Here is a 20,868-nt window from a genome sequence, read left to right as displayed (position 1 = left end):
CCGACTTCCCTACCGAATGTTGAAGAGCCAGTCATAATGCCGGAGATGGAGAAAATAGAAGAATCGAAGGCTTCAGAAACAAGGACATATGAAATTTTAAGTCCTTCAGCAAAAGTTAAAGCACCAAAAAGCCAAAAGGGTCCAGCAATGACCCCCAAAAGAAAAAGGATGATTAATGTACTGGATGTTTTGGAGACAATAAAGTCTTCAAGCACTACTCCGAAGAAAATTGTTGAAACTCCCGAAGTGCAAATTGAAGCCTTTGGTGCCGAAGCTTTAAAGCACCAAGCTGAGACTGAAGCTGAGCCTTCAGAGCCCGCTAAGGTGAAATCCTTGGAAACCAAAGAAACAAAAGCAGCAGAACAAATTTCAGCTGAAGAAACTGACACTGTCGCCCCCGAAGCATTTTCCAAAGCTTTCAATTATATTTTACGACATGCTTCGGGGAAAGAGATGACTGAAAAAGAAAAGCAAGAGGCTCAGTTCTATGCCCAGAAACTGAAATATCCAAAGGGGCGTTAATATTCAACGGCAGCGGAGAAGAAGACTTCTTGTATTCTCTCCCTGACAGCAAGGAGATCTCTGTCTGTCGGGAGATGAGCAAAAGCTTCGGATTCCCAACACTAGAAGACGGGCTCTCAGTGTTGTCAAAGAACGAGCTGGCCGACAGCTTAGCATACAATAGTTTAAAGGTGAAAAAACGAGATCTTTGTATTTTTTCTTGAAACCAAATTTTTTTTATTTGCTTAAACTTATTAACACATATTTTTTCCAGGGCCTTATACTTAGCAATGCCCTCAAGGCACAAAAAGATGCTGAAGACGAAGGGTGTATCATAGCCTTGAGCAACCTTCGTTCCGAAGTAATTGAACTAAGGAACGAAGGTCTCGAAAAAGATAAAATGTTGCACTCGTTAGTGAATAAAATAAAAGAAGACGAAGCTGCTTTCAAAGCTCAAGCTGAGGCTCAGAAGCGCGAAATCGAGGATCTTCGGAAACAGCTAGTCAGAGCTAAAGAAGAGTGCACACTTGAAGAAACAAAACGAGAAATTAGTGAACAATGGGCCAATCACTTAGAAAAAAACATTGAAGAGCTTCGGGCATCCAAGAAAAAGTGTTATGAAAAATCTATAGAATGTGTTAAGAAAATAAGAACCAGCTTCGCCAGCGTTGGCGCATTCTCAAGTGAGGAGAACTTCATAAGGGGTGACCCCGAAGGCCCAATTGGATGGATCAGCCACGAAGCTGAAGCTTTTGAAGAAATTTTGAATAGTCGTGGAGACATATGTGCCTTTTCGGGTGCCAGGGGGATTGCCACTATTTTGGAGAGGAAAGGCTGTGACCATGTGAAATTCTTGGCACAATCCAAAGCCGCCTTATCCTCTGAAGATATAAAAGACCCCTCGGCCGAAGCGAGCCTGGTCGGTGGAAAATTTTTCACCGACATCTGGGACAATGGTGGCCGGGAGATGGCCCAAGAAATTATATGAAAAAGCGAGAAAGGTATTCATGACGCTAGAAAAGTAGCAGAGGCCGCTGAGAAAAGTGCGGATCTCGAAGGGCAAATAGGTATTGACTAGTGGTTTTTGGCTTTTTGTTGTAATTTTTTGATTTCGAACTTGTTTACGCTTTGTAACACAGCCGCACTTTCTCCTCCCTCAGAGCCTACCGAGCCATCGGCGGACCCCCACGTGAAGGGGGACGACGAAATTAGAAAAATGGCCGAAGCCATCATGGATAAAGTGGTTGATCAGCTACTAAACGAAGCTGCAGAAGTAGTTCTAAGGGAAGATTAGATGTTATTGCAAAAACATTTAGAATGTAATGTTTGTTGAGGAACATGTGTAATATTTTGTAACTTTGAATGTAATATATAAGCTATTTATGGTTCTATTCTTTACGATGCATGAAACTTCACATACATATCGTTTTTGAGCCTTCGGCGAAAAAACACCTTCCCTTCTTTTCATGCTTCGTAATAATATCTAGGTTCTCATAAAATCAGTAACCAATCCTCGTAAAATCAATAACCAATAGATCTTTTCATTTCAGAGTTTGACGAAGGTATAGTTCTTCAATAACTATTTTTGTGCCCTGGCACTATTTCTTCGAAACAATCTTCGAATATCAATACTGAGACCCCCTTCTTGCGTCGTTGATGCAATATGATGTATGATGTTATGCTATGCAAATGATGTGATGATGTGATGTTATGCAAAATGATATTTGCCGAAGATCGACGTTTTTTCACTGCAAGCCTCCCTTAGGAGCTTCTTCGCCTTTTACTTTAGTGGAATCAGCGTTTATTTTTCGCTGTAAGCCTCCCTTAGGAGCTTCTTCGCCTTTTACTTTCAGCGGAATCAGCGTTTATTTTTCGCTGTAAGCTCTGCATTTCCTTCGGAACGACTTTTGAGCAGAAAACTTACGCTGCGCTCCCTTAGGAACGACTTTTTGTTATTTCGAAGATTCACCCCGTAACCATAAGTTCTTATGCTTCGGCAACTTTTTGGACTCCGTTATTCTGTGGAGAAGGTATACTTGTACTATAGCAAAGTTGAAGCTATTACAAGAAATTGAAAACGACAAAAAACACTTAGACTTTCAATAATTGTTCCTTATTAAAAAGAAAATGATACTGAATGCAAAAACTGCTGCCGAGGTAGGATATTCGTCAATAAATGTGCTTCGATTCTGGCACAGTACTATTGATTGTGCGAGCTTCGGACTCTTCTCTGAAGTCTCGTTGGTGTTGAATATGCTGACTCCCTTATGGCTGCTGGCCTCGTTGCATTGGTGGTGGAGGTGGAAGCTGTTGCCAAGATGCCTGAGATTGACTTGCCGAAGCAACATAAGTTGCAGTGTGATTACCCACATACTCTGGGATATAAGGCGAGTGGTACGAAGCAGTATGCATGACCTGCTTCGGCTGGGTCTGTTGGGCTGCAGCTTCTGCTATTTCTTTTTGTTTCTGGATGGTGACATGGCACATCCTGGTGGTGTGGCCCTTGTCCTCACCACAGAATAAGCAATAAATTTTCCTTGGCTGATCCCCAAATCTTCCTCCGAAGCCCCTGGCACCTCTGCCCCTTGGAGCTGGAGGCCGAGGATAACTCTGCTGCTGCCCCGAAGCCTGGGAAGCCTGGGAGGAATATTGCGGCCTCTGCTGCTGGCTTCCCCTGTCATCATTCTGGGTGGAATGAATCGATCTGACATGTCTAGGATGAAACCTCCCTCCGAAGCCCCTGGCTATTTCGGAGAATCTGTAAGCTTCCTCCCTTCTCTGTCGAAAGTTATTGTCAGCGTGGATGTATTTATCCATCTTCTGAAGCAATTTCTTCAGAGTCTGAGGGGGTTTCCTAGCAAAGTATTGGGCTGAAGGTCCCGGCCGAAGCCCCTTAATCATGGCCTCAATGACAATTTCATTGGGCACTGTTGGTGCTTGTGCCCTCAGGCGTAAGAATCTTCGGACATACGCCTGAAGATATTCTTCGTGATCTTGGGTGCACTGGAATAAGGCTTGAGCAGTGACCGGCTTCGTTTGAAACCCTTGAAAACTGGTGATCAGCATATCCTTCAGCTTCTGCCATGATGTGATTGTTCCTGGCCGAAGAGAGGAGTACCAGATTTGTGCAACATTCTTGACAGCCATGACGAAAGATTTCGCCATGACTGCAGTATTGCCACCATAGGAAGATATTGTTGCTTCGTAACTCATTAGAAACTGCTTCGGATCTGAGTGGTCGTCGTACATGGGTAGTTGAGGTGGCTTGTAAGACGGAGGCCAAGGTGTAGCCTGCAGTTCTGCTGACAGAGGAGAAGCATCATCAAAAGCAAAATTTCCATGATGGAAATTCTCATACCAGTCATCTTCGTTGAAGAAGCCCTCCTGATGAAGCTCTCTGTGCTGGGGCCTTCGGTTCTACTCATCTTGAGTAAGATGGTGAACTTCTTCAGAGGCTTCGTCTATCTGCCTTTGCAGGTCAGCTAGCCTAGCCATCTTTTCCTTCTTCCTTTGCACCTGTTTATGAAGCATCTCCATATCTCTGATCTCTTGATCTAATTCGTCCTCCTGAGGTGTTGGACTGGTGGCCTTCCTCTTCTGGCTTCGGGCCTCCCGAAGAGAGAGGGTCTCCTGGTTGGGGTCCAGTGGTTGCAGAGCTGCAGTCCCTGTTGCTGAAGCTTTCTTTGGCGGCATGACGAAGGTCTATGCTTGCCGAAGGTGTTCGAAACTCAAAAAGTGGAAGTGAGTTCACCGGAGGTGGGCGCCAATGTTGGGGACTTGTTCTCAAATGCTAAGAGTTAAGAACAAGGCAACATGAAAAGTGTTAAATGTTAAAGTCCTTCGTCCTTCGAGACATTATTTCCCTTCGGATATAATGAATTCCGGACGAAGGTTATGAAGGAAAAACCTTCGTAAACACAATAAATAATGAGGAAGAATACATATAAAAAATACGAAAAATAATATAAACATCATCATCAACTTATTTTTATTTGCATTACCATATCCACAATTACAAATTATAGATGTACCTTTGGTTTGAAGGAAAGCAAGGGTACAAGCGTGATGCAAAAAGCGAATGCCCAGTCAGCGTGAACAGTACGGGAGTACTGTTCATCTATTTATAGGCAAGGGACGCAGCCCATGTAGAATTACATTCATGCCCTTTACATTTGCTAATAACTCTATAGTAATTCTTCGAGGTCTAATTTGCCTTTTCATCTTTAAGTCGGTTCCCCTTTTCTGCTGTCATGCCGAAGCTTTTCTGCGCACAGCTTCGTGATCACCTTGTCCTTCGTCATAATCACCTTTCGTCTCGCTCAGGCTTCATCCTGACCATGCTCTTGTATGCTCATGAACCGATTCCGAAGATACCTGTTCACATATTTCACTTGGAAAACATTGTCAAATCATGTTTTTGAGGACCTTCGAAAGCCGAAGGCCCCCAACAGCTACCTTATGCAGAATTCTCCTACAACAGCAGCTATCAGGCCAGTTTGAAGATGTCACCGTTCCAAGCACTTTATGGGAGGAACTGTCGAACTCTGTTGCATTGGGACCAACTCGGTGAAAGGAAGGTGTTCGGTCTAGATATTTTGCTTGAAGCCGAAAAGAATATCAGAATTGTTCGAGAGAATCTGAAGACAACGAAGCTATGCTGACACCCGAAGAAGAGATCTGAGCTTCGAAGTGGGAGATTATGTTTATCTGAAGGTGTCACCGATCAAAGGAATCAAAAGGTTTGGAGTCAAGGGCAAGCTAGCACCTCGATACATCGGACCGTTCCAGATTCAGGCAAGATGTGAAGAAGTGGCATATCAACTCAGCTTACCAGAAAGTTTGTCAGCCATGCATGATGTGTTCCATGTGTGTCAGCTAAAGAAGTGCTTGCGAGAGCCAAAAGAGCCATTGCCAACCAAGGATCTCAAAGTTCAAGAAGACTTAACTTATATCAAGAAGCCAACCCAAATTCTGGAGACAGAAGACCGAGTCACTCGAAGAAGCACCATCGCGATGTGCAAAGTCAAGTGGGGCTATCATTCAGAGGAAGAAGCAACATGGGAAAGAGATGATGATCGAAAAGCCAAATATCCCGAACTCTTTGCTAGCCAACCCTCAATCTCGAGGGCGAGATTCTTTTTAACGGGGGTAGGTTTGTAACACCCTGACTTTGGGGTTATAAAATTTCTTCTCTAATGCCTACCAAATTCAGGTGTTACCTCTTGTTTCTCTCTCTCTAGATTTCTTCTCTCTTTTTTATTATAACAATGCCTAGTTTGTAGGGGATTAACTATTTATTTAATATAGCAAAACCTATGTGAGTCATGAAATGTTGCATCATGTTGAGCCTAAATTATTCTTTTGGTTGATGCACATGTTTTAATTGGTTTGAATTTGAATTGGGTTTGAATTTGATTCGAAATCCATAAAGAAAATAAAAAGAAAAGAATTTGGAAAATCCCAAAAAAAGGAAAAGCGAATTCATCCCGTTAAGCCCAGCCCAACCCAGCCAGGCCACGCGAGCACACGCCCGCTTCGCCTGATAGGTGGGCCCCACCTGTCAGCGACGGCCCACATCCGCGCACTCTCCCTCCCCCTCTCCCTCTATCCAGTGGGGACGATCTGTCGGCGCCGCTTCCCTCGAACGCACACCCACTCTCTCTCTGCGCTGCGGGCCCGCTTCGTCAGCGCTGTGGATCATTCGCCCGTGCGCTCGCTCTCTCTCGCAGCGTGGTGGGCCAGCCCTGTCATCTCCATCTTCCCCGCAACCGCCGCTTACCCATGTCCTCGCACTCGCCGTGGAGACCGCCCACGACGCTCACCCACGCGCCACAGCTCTTTTTGAGCCCCGCTCGCACCCGATCTCTCTCCCATGCCTAATTTCGCACTCTCGCCCTCTCTCGCGCGCTATCGTCGCTGCCCGTGCTTGCCGGAGATCCGTGGCCATGCTTCTCGCCGTCCAGGCCACCAGAAGTCGTGCCAAGCCGTTCCGAGTTCTGTCCCGAGGTGAGGAACTCGCTCCCATGCTTAGTTTCCCTCAATTCCGCTTTATCTAAGCCAATTTGGCCTCGCTAGAGTTCGGGTGCACCGGTTCGCCATGCCTGCACGGTGACTGGTCGATTTAGCCTCGCTTTGTGCCCCTGCGTTGGTCGGTAGTGTTTCCCTTACCCTGTCGAAACTAGTCCAAGCCTTAGCGTGCATGAAACCCCCTCCTCGCGACCGGGATTCCTCACCAGAGTTGCTCGACCCGCCCGGAGCACCTCCCCTTCACCATTCTCCTGTCTCCGGTCCTGTTCTTGGGTCGGAGCCCTGATAGTGAGTTCGCTGGACCTTCTTCACCTGTTCCAGCCCTCACCGACGACCCTAGACTCCCAGCGACCGTGTCTGCCCCGTCTCGGGGCGACTTTGCCACCACGGAGGGAGCAATACTGGTCACCGAGTTGTATAAACACCATGCACCCCTTGCAATCATCAGTCCCCGATCCAATGTTTCGGATCTACGAATATCGGTTGTGTCTGTGCGCTCTACCCTTGGGCCTCACCTACCAAGGCTTGCACCTCCTGGCGCTGGGCCCAACTGGTCAGCCCATTCCCCCTCCCCAGTCGCTGACACCCCTCGCCTGCTTGTTAGTGCTCGCCCGCACGCCCCGCGTGTGCTCGTGCTCAGATCTAATCCTGGTCGTTGATTCGCGATCGCACGGTCGAGATTAGCCGATACCCGTTTGCAAGGAAAAATTGTTAAAAAAACCCTTGCTTTCTGGATATCAACCCGTTGTCCCTAGTTTTCGCGTGCAGGCACGTGAGTATTTGCAGAAAAGCACCTACCCTTTTTATCGCAGAATTGGACCTAGTTTTGTATTTTGAATTCCAAAACTTGTTTATTTCATATCTTTTGCATATGAACTCCAAATTGAGTGATTCAAATTGCAAAATGTTCATAAGATTATTCTATAACTGTTTAATTTATAATCTCTTACTGTTTGCATGTGTTAATTTTATGCCTAGACTATAGGTTAGTGTAAGTGATGGTTTATTTATTAAAAGAAAACCCTAATGGTAATTAGATAATCAACCATGTGAAAGTAACATGTAAAGTATTAACCTATCCCAGGTATAATTTTTGTGTCTCATTAAGATAAATCAAGTTAAGTTATGTAATCTATTGAGATAAGAAGTACTTAGAGAACCACAAACCTCTAGGTGTACTTGCCTACCCTAGAACCTAGATTTCCCCTCTTGTGTTTTTACTGTTCTGTCGAGCTTGTATTCACTTGATTGTACATGTTTGGTGTATTGTTTCTTTGTCATTATCCAAATGTGTTGAATGCATGATCGCTTTGCGTAGACAATGAGCAGCCCGTGGTTCCTGAGTGTGTTGCTGAAGACCTTCCTGAGCAGCAACCTGGTGAAGGCAAGTGTCATATGACCCATTATGTCCTACTTACTTTATAATTCACTATCCCGCATTACATAATTGGAGCCTAAGGGTTCACTAGTCTGTATTTATCTTGTCCTTGATTACCTTTTGGGTTATTATGGTTAGCTTCATGCTATTGCTCCACTTTAATCAACGAACATGATGCGAATATTTATGATACGATGTTGTTATTATGATGATGTTCTTATGGCACTTTAGGGGGACTCAGGTTGTTTTCCTGAGTACCTCTCCGCAAGGACCTGATCGTTGATTGACCACCCGGGATAACAGTATAACCATGAGGGTGGAATGGGACACCCTTAGCCGATTAATTAGATGAACCTAGGGGTGTAGTTGGCTTTGTCGGAGGGCCATCAGTGGAGGCCAGGGCATAGTGCTCGCTCTGCTAAGGTAGGTGCCGAGGTTCATTTGATTTGGTTTTGTTAGTCACCCACCTTAGGGAGGAGTACTGTGTTTGTATGACTAGCAAAACCTAACGAGCAGCTATGCACCAGGGGAGTCTTTGTAAAGGCTACATAGTGAATCCCTGGCCATTCACCTCGGTAGTGAAGATTGGGTCTGGACAACCCAGGCTGGAAAGGGAATCACGACTCATGTGTAAAGTGTGCAACCTCTGTAGAGCGTTAGAAATTGGTATATCAATTGTGCTCACGGTTAAGAGCAGCCTTGGGGTCCTCTTTGATTAGAAGAACTTTGGATACTTTATGATGATGATTAATGGTGATGTTTATAACTATGATCTCTGGTATTTCCTCTTTGAGGGAGTACTTTTGGGTAATAACTGGGTTTATTACTAAAACTTGGCTTACTACTAGTAATAAATACGTGACCAACTAAAAGCAACTGCTCTAACCTTAAACTCCACATACAGCTAGTCCACTTTAGCCAAACGAGACATTTGTTGAGTACGTTGATGTGTACTCACCCTTGCTTTAAAAACCACCCCACCCCAGGTTGTCCCCATTGCAATCAGTGCTCAGCAGGAGATGCAGGCAACATGGAGGACTTCGAAGAGTTTCAGGACTACGATGAGTTCTAGTTATGTTAGTGGCAAACCCCGGCCTATGAAGGCCTTATCTCTATGTTTCGTATTCGGCACTTTGATTACGTTTATGACTATGTTAAGTTAATGAGTCTGTGGATGTCTTGGACATCTTGATGTAATAAAGTATCTTTTCCACTATTTATTTTGAGCAATGTGTGATGATGTCCAACTATGTAATCACTGTATATGTGAGTTTCTGATCCTGGCACATACATGGTTCATATTTGGTTTACCTTCCAAAACTGGGTGTGACACGAACCTCCCTAGCTCGCCTTCCACCAACTCTATATTGGCGATCATTGTGGCATTGTTTCCATCATGAGCAATTTTGAGGGTGTCCCATTTCTCCTTGGCAATGTCCAAGCCATTGACTATGTTCTATTCATCCCTGCATAGAGATGCTAAAAGCACAGTAGTAGCCTAGGCATTTTTATGAATTTGCTCATGAATAAAAATAGCATTATTACTACTATCAAAATGCATTCCATTTTCTACTACTTCCCAAATGCTAGGATGAAGAGGCATTGTACGGGATGCGGGAATAATCAAAATAGTAGTTTTGTTTAACCATCTTTTTTCTTGGAAGAAAAGTCATTGTCGTCCTCCTTTGGTGGAGATGAAGAGGTGTCGCTATCATAGTAGACTATCTTCTTGATACGCCTCTTCTTCTTCCCATCCTTTTTCTTGTTGTTTGAGCCTAAGTCAATGGGCTTTACTCCCTTGGGCTCATTGTTGTTGACGGTCTCCTTCATGTTGATCGCAATCTCGAGGAAAAGGAGGAGCAAATAGCTCCGGTGATGAGCTCATTCTTCGATGTTGACGAAGATGAAATTTTGGAAAAAGATACTACCGACAAAATACTAGCGCCGAAGGGTACTGCACTGCCTTCTGCAGATGAGACTGGTCCAAGTAGTCTGGGGTTTGAACAGATAGCGACAGCGGTGACACCTTCAACGATTATGGTAATCGAAGAGAAGGGTTCCTCCAAGCCTGCTCTAGCGGAGAACATGGGTAAGGGGCCTACTAAGATCAAAGAGGCCAAGCAGGCAATTGAAGATAATACACTGCTTAGCGAAGGACCTTTTGACCAAGACTTGGGTGGTCGAGGGTATAGGGTTCATCTTGCTGTATGGAAAGTCATGGGTGCAAAGCAGCTGTTGGAAACTATCGATTTTGCTGAAAAACTTGGATACCCTTTTGGTCTACTATCTTTGGGGGCGGGCCAAATGATTACTTATATTGCTACCTAGACAATATGGAAACTGAAGTGTGCCGCTACATGGCGGATAATATTGGTTTCCTGAAGCTGGAGGCCATGCTCTCAACCATGTCCTCAGAGGACTTTTCTGATTGCTTGGCTTAGACGCATCTTAAAGTAATTTTCGTTGATTTTTACTTTTTAGCTTCGAGTTGACTTGATGGAATAATTTACTTATCTTTCTTTTCTCATGTCTTACAGGGTTTGGTCTTGAGCAAGGCCCTGAGAAACAAGAAAAATATTGAGGGCAAAGCTGCCCAAAAAGAGATAACAAGGCTCAGATCAGAAGTGTTCGGGCTTTGGTTTGATTGCGATGAGAAAGAAAAAGCTTTCAAGATTCCGGAAAAGAATTTTATTGAATGTCGAACCGAAGTCCAGGCTATGCGTGAAGAGAAAAGTAAGCTCTAAGAAACAATGGGGAAAATATTATAGCTCTAAGGTTCTAATGAATAAAAGGACAACCAAATTGTGTCGTTTGAGGCTGAGCTGAAGCGAGCAAAAGAAGAACATGAAGCTGAAACAATGAAGCTGATGCAAGCATCTACCGAAGTATCTGTTAACCGTAACAGTGCTTAGGTGAAAATTAATGACCAGGTGAAAATTGATGACATGAAAGATGAAGTGAATTATGTGCGAGGACTCAATGAAAACTACAGAATCCTATTATCCAAGTGCCACACCCTCGATAACAGATACCATAATGAGTTGTTGAAGACCTTCTCCTCCGCCGGAGCTCTGTCTAAAGAAAATAATTTCTTGGATGGTGACTTGGAGGGCCTAACGAGGTGGGTGCTTAGTGAGACCCGTGCTTTTAAAAGTGTTCTCTCAGCACAAGAGGACTATTGTGCTTGGATAGGCGCCTGAAGCACTGCTTTGGTTTTGCTTAAAGTCGGGTGCAATCATGTGAAGGTTTGCACAGACCCTAATTTCAGAGTTTTTGCGAACCACGTCCGAAGATTGACAGTCAAAGCTTCAGAGTGGTCTAAAAAAATCTTATATGAAATATGAAAGAGGGGCAGAAAAGAAATAAGCATCAAAGAATCAATAAAAAATAGGGAGAAGGTTTGTACTTTGTTACCTTCGTCTTTACCTTCGTGGGATATGTACATACTAACTTTCCAAAATGTCTACAGGCACGACAGGCAGCTAAAATAACTGTAGATATTAGGAAGAAGCTTCAAAGCAAAAAAGCTGAAGGTATTTGACTTTTCGCTTCTATTAAATTTAGTGTACTCATGTTTTAGCAATTGCTTTACTAACACTTGTTGAAAAGTCTCCACTTCACAGGTAATAATTGAAGTGAAACATACTAAAGCCGAAGCAAAAGATGATGTTGTCGAAGCCGAAGCAATCTCAGCCAGAGCTACAAAATAAGCCACAGATGATGTTGTTTACAAGATTTGCGAGCAAATTTATGACGAAGTATTGTAAAGCAACACAAGGAATTGATTAGATAATGTGAAAAACAATGATTATTTGTTGTAATATTTTTGATGGTGCGAAGTGTCTAAACACTTTCGAGATTTTTTCAGATGATCTGTAATATATTCGTATTTCTTCTATTTTTGCTTCTTTGCTTTCTTTTGTGATGTGTGAAATTTTATTCAACATGCGTTTTTTAGCCGAAGGCAAAAAACACCTTCCCTTCTTTTCACACATTTCAAAGGAAATCATAGCTCTGCATTCCCTTAGGAATGTCTTTGGAGTTTTTATGGTATCACCTAGGTGAAATAAATCATAGCTCTACGTTCCCGAAGGAACGACTTCAAAGCTTTTCACCGTTACTTGGGTGAAACGAAACGTAGCTCTGCATTCCCTTAGAAATGACTTCGGAGCATTTTTCACCATTACATAGGTGAAATGAAATGCAGCTCTGCATTCCCATAGAAACGAATTCAGAGCTTTTTTACCATTACTTAGGTGAAATGAAACGTAGCTCTGCATTCCCTTAGGAACGACTTTGGAGCTTTTTTCACCATTACTTAGGTGAAATGAAACATAGCTCTGCATTCACTTAGGAACGACTTTGGAGCTTTTTTCACCATTACTTAGGTGAAATGAAACATAGCACTGCATTTCCTTAGGAACGACTTCAGAGTTTTTTCACCATTACTTAGCCAAAGATTCAATTACAACATTTTCGTCATTGCACTCGAAGGTGCCAGATCAATATTATATTAATTTGCACAATATAGGAAAAGTCTGTGAAAGTAAATGTAGATAGACAATAATGACTTCTTGATAACTTTGGGCTTACTTACCCAACCCCTTAGGATCTTTAAGATATGTTCCTTGTCTCTGGGACCATACTTTTGATAGTATGGGTTTCAGATCCCTCCCTTCAGTCCCTTTGCTGCAAGTCTTTCCTTGGGAACATGGGTTGACCAACAGGCACTTGGTCATAAGGAAGTGGTCCTAGGACGAAGAAAGCAGATGATGACCACACACTCATTGCTGGGTTAGTTGAGGCATTTGAGGTCGAATGCAAACTTAGCCTTGGCTCCTGTGACTAGGGCTGGACATACTGTGGGATGTAAGGTGAACCATCAGAGGGAGAGAGAGTGTGGCGTGAGGATCGGGATGGGTTGAGATATTTTCCTTTTTTTACTCGAAAATTTAAATACAAACGTAAATATCAGCCGGAGATCGAGGCTAGAATTTGGAATGGTGTAAGAGGACCAAATTAAAATGATTTTGGTTGCAATATTTTAATCAGTGTTAGATTTAATTGAAATCAGACGAACTTCATCTGCTATCCGAATATTCGATTAGAGAACAATTCAATTAACAATCCTACGCCTGGTTTTTTCTTGGATTCTGAGTGTAGTCTGATTTGATTTTGCATTAAAACTTTTGTCGTCGAGTTCAAATTAATTTGCCCAGGACAAAAATCACAAGACTGAGTTGAGCCTTCTAGATTCGTATTCACTTCGTCGATTAACTGTGAATAAGCACAAGACTTGATAATTTACGAGACAAATACGCTCTGAACTTCGTGAAAACTTTAGGAAGAGTCTAGATAGACGGAGACAAATGCAATATTAAAATCACGGTAGGCAAAAATGATCACGATATTGAGATTACTATTCTCATTGGCATCCCGTGCTGAAGTCCATATTCGTGATTTACGTACAGTAACACATGGGGTGTTACATCCCTCCCCCCATAAAAGAATCTCGTCCCGAGATTCGGAGCGAAAGACTTTTAAGGGTAGAGAAGCATGTAACTCCTGTCCATATCAGCAATAGCACAAGACCATTTTAGACGGGATCAAAGATCTCAGATGTTGTTTCTCTAGTGGACATAACATGTATCGCCTTAAACCAACTAGAGATCAACAGAGATGATATCCGACAGAAGAACACATAAGGTTCCATGTGTCTAGTTTTCTTTCTCAGACAACTTGAGTCTGTTGGGCGAGTAGTGGTCAAGTAGATAGTAATTATCCAAAATAAGTTGCATACAACCTCTTGGGTAAGGTACACAGAAAGAGGTTTACCAACAAGTGGTCATTTGAGGAATTCAAGTTCCAGGAAGATGATAAAATTCGAGGAATGCATTAGTGAAGACGATCAACAAATGTTGACTTCACAATCAATCCACTTTATCGAGCACTAAGCATGACTCGACCTGATCACTCATGCTGGAAAAGCACACATGAGGCAATCGAGGCATGACTAGAGTGATGATTAGGTGGTTATCAGTCGCCTTAACTTGATTTTTGTAAGTACTTTCTTAGGATGGGTTGAACCAAAGTGAGTTTTGACAACTCGACAAAACGATCTCTAAACTCAACCTTTGATCACAATGCAGTTGCAAGTTAGTAAAACCAACTTGTTGAACTACCTTTGACATTGAGTAATTTCTCTTATTACTCATCAGCAAACCAGGGTTGAGAGTTCATATTTGTTACAAGAGATCATGTATTTGGGTAGAAATCCATTTGGTTAGGTTGTTCATCCATTTCTTCATGCGAGATGAACTGACTTGGTTAGGGAATACATGGATTAAATAAGAGAGTGAATGAACAAACTCCTGCATTTCAGCAGTAGGGGAAATCAATCTCCATTTTGAGAACCAATCAGTTGTCTTCCAACACTAAAAAGCTTCAAGGCTTCACCTTTACAACAAAGGATAGAAAGGGAACTTGTATGTGTAAAGTCACCACCAAAGTCAAGGAAAAGAGACCACACATGAGAAGATAGGTTTTTTCTCACATGATTAGATAGATATAGGTTTTGATTTTTTTAGAGACTTCTAAATTGGTAGTGAAATCATTAAAGAACACATCAAGGTAGTACACTCTGTTGATCCAACAGTGATGGCATATGTGGCTTGATCAATTTTGTCAAACAACATAGAAATTGTTTCAAGGGAAAGATCTGCGGGGATAACACATCAGTGTAATTCCATAATGGATCGTGACTAGAGACCTCGATACCAGCATGCGCCAAGCAGCATAACCTTGCGTGTACATTCACAAGGGGCTCTCAGTTTTGTTGCGGCACCATAAGTCATTAACCATGACACCATTTCCGAACTAGCACTAATAATGAATCTCACGGGGTAAGAATAATTTGTGTAGAGATAACATATCGATATAATCTCATAATGGATTATGACTACTAACTGTGATACCAGCGCGTGTCGAGCAGCACAACCTTGTGTGTATACCCACAGGAGGCCCTCGGTTTTGTCGCGGCACCATCGATTTTAGTCATAACACCATTACTAGATGTAACCAATAAGAAATCTCACGCAACGCAAATAGACTGGGCAAAGATGACAATATACAAAAGAGACTTCACCTGTAAGAATGGTTACAAGTAGAGAGCCAAATAGATCATGGCCTGATGAAACGGACAAGACATGGTCAAAACCTAAATTGGTTGGTGAAGGGAGTATGATGGGAGACTGGTAATTTAGCCCCAAGCATATTTCTATGCCCATCACAGAGATTACAAGTTCAATGAGTAACGTCCAATTGGATATGAAGGGAAAATGATCATAAGGTTAAATTGGTAGGATTTCAAGAGATATGGAGAAACCAAAGACATCCAGTTCAAGAAAATGGTTGGACATGGCTTTCCCGTGTTGGATTAAGAAAGCAACAATGTGATCCTCAATGAGAGGCAAAATGGGATAGGAATAGCAGCTTGCACCAACCAAACAAGGTGAAGCTTAGGAAGAAATCATGACCACTGAAGAGTCACGTATTAAACGACGAGGACACATATTCGAGATCATTGTTTTTAGTCTGCGTGCATTTTACGTCCAACAAAAAGCTTGTTTAAGCAGTCATGGAGTAGTAACGAGAAACTCGAACTCATCCATGTTTGGAAACTTGGAAGGATTTCGAAGGACTGATAAAGATTTGGGTTATGGTTCACTAAACGAGAACATGGCCTAGCTTTGGGTTTAGGCAAACAAGTCACCAACATTCCATCGGCACATCAAGCACAAGAGCAAACACAATTCGCACTAATGGTCAAATTATGAAAAGCTAGAAGCCATCTAAACATGTATCTCTAAGACACCACATTATTTACAATCACCAAGTATTGGAATAAAGGTGAGAGAAGCATTTTTGGTGTATAGGTAACAAACACGATGCAACAATAAAGATGCATGCTCGTCCTATGCGTCCTCACAAATTTTGCCAACATAATGTGGCAATAGTGTTCTATATCGGTGGCATATTTACGACTCTCTCGATATTTTGCTAGTCATCAGCTACACATACGTTTTTGAGGTTAGTGTACCTGCAAAAAATTCCATCACAGCCCAATTCCCATGATGCAAGATCCACACATGATAGTTTATCATAGTTTATACTCCATATATTTTTATATGGAGGCCAGCTCATCATTAAGAGTTGAGCCACGCATAGGCGTCGCTACCACACTTTAACCATAGGGCAGCTCATTATGGTAACTCACCTTCTTACTTGAGCGTAGGTGCGTCGTTTCAAGTACATTACACTTCTCAGTATTCCCATGTCTGTATACCCGTACACATCCATGGGGTACTGAATTCCCGGAAAAGTGATTACTCCACATCGCAGCTTTTGTATATACATATATAGAAGATGTATATAGTCAAGCGCCACAATTAAGCACTCCCCTAGACCGACGGTTGTTCGGTCATGCCCTCACATCTCACCTTATCTTGAGCGTCGATCCATTCACAATTGAATGGCCTCAAAAATAACAATACACATGTATGCAATATCCCCTAGGTTGTGGGTTAGTGTTTTAATATCAGCCACCTAATAGTCCTTAGTTTTAGGGCTTAACAGAGGATGTCGCTAGCATTGTAGTTTTTCAAAGTTGTTTTTCAAAGCCAAACAATGTGTTTAGTTGAAAATAGGTTTTCCCAAAACAAACACTTTGTTTTGAAAATACGTATGTGACTGTATTATACTTAATCCTGCTCCGATACTAGCTGTGGCAGAACCTCCCAAGTTATTGGGCCCACATGCACCTGCCCTTGTCTCAAAGACCTCAGACGGCTATGCATGTGCACCAGATAAATTAACAGGATCCGTCCGAGTGTCCCAAGGACCCCAGATAAACCACTTACAACCAGGATCGCAAGATTAAGTAAACACAAATCACACACGAACATTTGTAGCGGAATTTCTTTATTACAAACAGTTACAAGTTACAACAAATTTACATTATATTTATCGGAGTGATTACAAAGGTGATTCAAAGAAATATACTTTGAAATGTTATAAATTATTTATAAGTTTGAAATATATGCTAGCTCAATGACCATCCTCAATAAGAAGTATAGAAGAGCTACTTTAACCTATAAGAAGGACGTGCCCACCGACGCTTAACACCATCCACAACAGCACAAATCTAGTACCTGCAACAACATGGGTTCAAAAACCCTACGTACGAAGTGTACTTTTACAAGTCTTACCCGTCTAAGGAAAAAGACTCTCAAGGATATGCTGGCTTTTAGGAATCAAGGTGAAGTTTAACAAGATTCAAGGACTCTTTTGCAGAAAAGCTAACTATGAGTGGATCCTTAAGAGTTCATTTTACTTGTCAGATGAAGTAAAGTTACCTTAATCTAGAGTTCTTTCTATCCTAGATCAAGCACTTGGGCTATACTAGCCATCTTTTATCATCCCTTCAGTTCACTAGATTGCTACGTGTAGGGCAGTGACCAAGTCTTCATGTCCGAGAAGTAACAACGATCTGAATCGATTAATACCCAGCTGGGGATCTCCAACCACACGACATATGTAGCACTTAACCCTTGCATATGTCAACTCGCCACCGGGTTTCTCAAGACCAGAATGGGTTCACGCCAACCGAGAGCATAGATACACCACCGTCCAGCCTCTTGCCATAGAGGGTACATGCTACTCTCGCCATCTCTCCACTCCCATTGCGTGGTGGCCTTTCTAGTATTGGCCCGACCGAGGCAAAGCTTACCAATGATGAGGCATATGGCCAGTTAAAAGGTTCTCAATCATCAAGCCTACATCGACACGGTCCTTAATCGACTCAGACGGAGACACTACACTGAGGCTTCCTTCTCGTGCAAGTCACCCGCACGATCTCGTCTTTATCATTTACAACCCAAAGTTTGGTACCTGACAGAGGTACATCTTTGCCGATGTTGAACCCATCACGGCCATGATGGATTCACCATCAAGTCTTTTCTTTGAAAACTTCACATCCCATATGAAGCATCATCTTTGTTTAAAACAAAACATTTTGTTTTCTAAGGCAAGACTAAGCATTAGAAAACTTTTAAATAAAATAGGTATCAAGGAATGGTAAACAGTTCTAAGGAAGGAAATGCAGCAATTGTTTAGCACTCAACTCCTAATACCTAATGCATCATCTCAAGTGATAAAGAGTTTAAAATAACAAGGAAAGGGGTAAATGCACCGGGGCTTGCCTCGAATAACACTAGGTTAGTGTTGGTTAGACGACGACCACTTGGCGATCAGCTTTTGTTCTGATACTTGCTCAGTCTATCCATCTTCAGGTTGATCCACCAGCATTATCTTGTGGAGTAGCCCACCCGTTACATCATCTGGGGGTCGACTTGGCTCGTCCTTCGCCTCACGTGATCAACTAGCGCACCTAATGAAAAACACAATGCACATGTATGAACATAAGGACTAGAATGATAATAAACAATGCTACATGTTAGAGAATTAAACACTTAACGGTGAGGCACAGTACAACACTCATAAGAGAACACTGGTTACCGACATACGACCAAGCACAATAATCACGAAATAGTAAACTATACACACTAACTACCGCACTCGCGTTTCTCCTGTTTAATCAGATCTAATTTTATTATCAAGCAAGAATAAATTATAAACACACACTATCATCCTTAGTTACAATATATCATCGGAAGTCTAATAAAATTAGACTCACCATTATTGAAAGTCGAAGTCTTAAAATAAGCATATGAACAATCTAATTACCCTTTTAAATCGCATTTCTCAATTATCTTGAATTCCACACTTAATTAAATAGGACATCACACCACTCGATCTAGCAGGTTGAACATTATCAAACAATATATAATCATGTGAGAGCATTTTTTGTCAACTAAAGATTTAAGATATTGATGTATACCCTTTCATCATGAAATTCTCAAATTTTATCCTAAATGAATATGTCGATGCCATTCACTGTTAATTACTCGAGGTAATTTGCACACCCTTATGACATTGAACTAAACACCAAACCTAGAATAAACTAACTAATTAAGCAGGGCATCGACTACATCAATTAAACAAAATCGACATAATAACACTAGAAAATCTGTCAACTAGCCGATAGAAATACTAAACCTATCTTTTATGTCATCAGCTCGCCTAAACATCTCATATATGTCTATCAATACAACCACACTTGACATCTACACATAACCATGCCCTCTCCGCATAATTGACAACCTCAACCTAACATATACATCAAATAATTAATGTTGATTTGCCAATCGTGTTTGCGACCATATCGATACTGACAATTACGATATCTACTCACTATGTTCATTAGTCCAACTAATTAGTCCAACTAATAGGGATAATAATTCAACTTACCGAGATCAGATCTATCTGAAATCACAAGAACGACGACGGTTGATGGCACATATTAGCAAAAGAGCCGGAGACGATGACGTGAGGCAGCAAGGCAAGGCTGAGTCCGACGTGAAGGAATAACCCGCAGCCAGAGAGCTCACGCGATGATCAAGACAATACCGATGAATCAACGACGAGCACCATAATTAGCTTGACTCGAATCCGCGAGTTCGACACAAATCCTAGCTCGAGCTTTCCATCGAACACATGAGGAGCGTTGGACAGGGACCTTCTTAATCATTTAATTTCTTCATTCCCTCAGACATCACTAACCACTAAGTCCATGTTCGTTTAAGTAAATCCCGGCCGGGGTTAGGCCCAATTCCCCGTGGATCAGCCCGGTCTGGAAAAAATCCCGGCCCACGACAAAACAGCATTCGTTTCACCCCGCCCGGGCCTCAACACCGGCCCACCCCGGCTATTCTCATCTCAACCCGGCCGGGAAGCAGCCCTCGTCCTCCCGTCGTGGAAACAAACCACGAACCAGCGTGAGGCGGCGGCTACCTGGCTACGACACGAAGATCAGCGTGGAGAACATCAGCTTTTCACCGGTACTCACGTCCTCCTCCTCTGACTCCTCACATGTCGATAGAGAGTGGATCTGCTTTTCACCGCTGCAACTTCTGCCTGCAATAGCTCCTACTGCTGGTGGAACATAGTAGCTAGTAGTAGCTAGGTGAGGAGGAGAACCAGCCCCGCGACCAGCGACCAGCCCGAAGATTAGCTCGTTCCGGTTGTGTGAGCCAGCGACCAGCCCGGCGCTGGCCTCCATCCCCTAGCGCTACCAGATCTCAAGATCCAGATTGTTTCTAAGCAATTCCAGATTCTTTCTATCACACGACTCCTCCCCTCTCTCTCTCTCCCTACTCTCCCCTGCCGGCTTCTTGGCTTTCTCTCTCCACTCTACTCTGTGGTGTGAACTGTGAAGATGTGCAGTCGATCGAGCAGCGCGCGACAGCAGGTGAAGGCAACAGCTGCCTAGCTAGGATTATGTATCTAGAGCTGGCAACACGTGAACGCTAGTGGTTGTTTATCTCAACCTTCAATTACTTTGTGCTGACAATTAAATTTGTGCCCTAAGAATCGATTAGTTCAATTGATTGCTTTCATCTTTACTCAATAAATCATGACGTGTAGTTTCAGTTCCTAACTTCTGCTTACAGTAGACCATTTGTTTATGATATGTAGTTTCATTAGACCATTAGTTGTATTTAAGAAGCATCACGTTTAATCAGTAGTGCCAATGAATGTTTTTTAGATATATTACTTCTATCTATGATTTATATTTCTTCTGTCGATAAGGAGGTTGTGGCTGTTCCATTTGTCTCTGGAATGAATGTTGTTACTTTTCCTAAAAGCAGAAGTTTCGGGTTATTTAGTAGTGGAAATCATTGTATCTGAAATGATTTTCTCTTTTAGACACTAGTTTACTTAGGATTATATTTTCCCTGGTTTTCTTGTCTTCTTTGGCCCTTCCATCTCAAGCTATTTCATGA

This window comes from Zea mays, chromosome 2, assembly GCF_902167145.1.
Source record: "Zea mays cultivar B73 chromosome 2, Zm-B73-REFERENCE-NAM-5.0, whole genome shotgun sequence".
NCBI classification, from domain to species: domain Eukaryota; kingdom Viridiplantae; phylum Streptophyta; class Magnoliopsida; order Poales; family Poaceae; genus Zea; species Zea mays.
The sequence above is the reverse complement of the archived record's forward strand: the minus strand, read 5'-3'. Positions refer to the sequence as shown.